The following is a 2,669-nucleotide window of genomic DNA, read 5'->3' on the forward strand; positions in this document are numbered from 1 at the left end:
AACTACAATGAACTCATTAAAAGCACAGGGAAAATGTAAATTTTACAAGGAGATAAACCAATTTCCCTGGGCGATTTAGTGATAGATAAAAACTTATTAAAAATACAAGGTAAATGTAGGTTTTATAAGAAGAGATAACGGTAGATTTTATTAAAAGAGAGAACCAAATTGTTTTAGGGGATTAGTGTTAGATCAAAACTTAATGGAAACACAAAGCAAATGTAGATTTGAGAAGAAAGACGAGTAATGTTGACTATGCAACTTATAATTACTATGGTATGATAATCTAGAAAATAATTTGAATTCACTACACACCCTGACAATTTGCACATGGACAAACATAATCCAAATAGTTATGGCATATAAATATATTTATAATATTGAGAATGACATAAGTTGTATCTTCCAAAAATGCCAATATGAACATCAAATTTGAATTCCATCATACATTCAAGTGTCTAATTGAATTTGATTTTATTAGCTAAATTTGGAAAAGCTTAACCTCTCAGAAGAAGAGCACGGGCCAGAGCCTCCAACTCTTCACTATCTTCTCGAGTTTTGTCAAGATTTCTGCATCTTTAGAGGACCTCCATTTGTGCCGACGAATTATCACTGGGAGGCATGGAAAATTTAGTCCATGGAATTAGCGAAACCACAGGCGTTCTCCTCCTTCACACCAAGGACTCGAGGGTTATATGGCTGGGGGATCATATGGTAGGGTGCAGGGATTTGATGCGGATGCTGACTGTATGATGAAGCAGACATGACATGATAAATCGCGGAGTCTGACGCTGATCCGGATGACACGCAGGTCGCCAGCTGTGCTTGCGTGAAAACCAACTCCGCCTGCAAACTTGCAACTTGTAATACATTCATGACACATATCTTGAGTCCGGAGATACCTGCAGAATCGATTTTTAAAATTATAAAGAAGAAAATTTCTGCAAAAGTAAAGAACAAAAAATTCATCTGCAAGAAAATTTCTGCAAATATAAAAAACAAAAAATGCTTCTGTAGAGGCTATCGACATATACACATTGTATAAACGTTCTCAAGATGCGGTGAACATTTAAGTTACCTATTGCTGCAAGGCGTAAATGTGTGCAACGAAGCCATAGACGGGATTTCGGAATCGTGCCTCTGTCTCATACGATATGGTGACTACTGCGTGGCAACATTCTTGCATGGGAATATGCAGTAAAACCTTGAATACATTGCTAACTCCTAAGATTTTATGAACTGCGACAAAATAAGTGGGGCCTTATTCAGAGCCGAAGTAGGGAGCAAACACGTTCGCAGGGAAAAAATGAATACAATTTTTTTTTTGTCTCTGAAAGAATGAAATAATGCAGAAGCAACCTTAATTCACCATGAGTTTTCCAGTGGAGAGGAAATTAGCGAAGCTCGTATCGATGGCCCTCGGCGTGTGTGGCTGTGTTTCCATTTTCCCACTTATAATCTCTTCAACCATTCTGCTACCCATCTTCTTTCTATCTTCCAATCTCATTTGAAATTGTGTATGGTTCTCGTTTCATCTGCCTCTAGTTTAACAGGAAAAGCCGCTTCTTTCTTGATCTTCGTTGGTGTAGAATCAGAAACAAAGTGATCTGTGGCCTCTTCCATGATTTTCATACCAAACTTGTTCAGAGGGCGGGACTGGCCACCTTTCGCTGCACCCTCCTGGCATCACCATAACAATGGAAGAAAGAACATCAGCTACCGGTTATGGTTATAGAAATTAAAAAAAAAAATTGGGCGGGATTTTAAATTCAAGCTCAAAATTCAAATTCAAATTCAAATCCGCATGCCATTAAATGCGTAAGTTGTATATTGCATCCTAACGGAGGCGGGCAGGGACACCGGCGCCGGACGCGGGCAGGAACGGGCATTGTCGCAGGTGAGTGGTGAGATGTGCATCCATGCATCCATGCATGCGATGGGCTCTCCGGGTGACGGCAATCTGGTGCATTAATGATGCTATAGTCCATGAAATAGCACTTGCCCTCGCGTACACTCCCCCTCAACAACGTTAAAGTCAGCCCGATTCAACAGAGATACGCGTTGGTGTCTAGGATGCCACTAGAGACGGACCTAGTTGCGTAGGACCCCACTAAACACAGAATCTAGTTGCGTCGCATACAAGTTTTCAAAATTTTTCATCCTTAAATTCGTTCGGTTCGATCTCCGAATCAGCAAACTTACTCTTTTATGTATAAAAAATGTGTATATAAAATGTTTTAAACATTTAATGTATATATATATTTTTTAAATATGAATAATTCTATTTATGTAACAAAAAATAGTACATGGAGGCATCGGCTTTTGCAAATCTTGTCTCAGATTTTGCCATGTTTAACAAATAATAACTGGAAATGACTACCCACATCGGGGAAACCAGTGTAAAACTAGAGGAGTATGCTGCCCACCCAGGAGAACCAGCCTGTAAAACCATAGTGGAATAGGTTTTTGAACAAAACATCAAAAATGACAACAATTACAAAAAGAAACAACAGAGAAGACCCTTAAGTTTGGCGACAGACCTGAAGTAAACTTTGGCCGGCTAGGTGTCATTAGGTGGCAGAGGTTCCTCCACAATTAGACACCTGTAAGCCTCCATGTCTTCTTCTTCGTGTTGTTGATCTCTCGTTGTAGCTTCCATATTCGTGTCG

At 39.5% G+C, this 2,669-nt stretch overlaps 1 pseudogene; it reads right to left on the reverse strand.

Moving 5' to 3' along the window:
* Nucleotides 1-497: 497 nt before the first annotated feature.
* On the reverse strand, nt 498-2,452 carry LOC149207068 (uncharacterized; annotated as a pseudogene).
* Nucleotides 2,453-2,669: the final 217 nt, after the last annotated feature.

This window comes from Pinus tabuliformis, chromosome 1_2 (genome assembly GCF_031772625.1).
Source record: "Pinus tabuliformis cultivar Carrire ecotype Pingquan chromosome 1_2, CPIR1, whole genome shotgun sequence".
NCBI classification, from domain to species: domain Eukaryota; kingdom Viridiplantae; phylum Streptophyta; class Pinopsida; order Pinales; family Pinaceae; genus Pinus; species Pinus tabuliformis.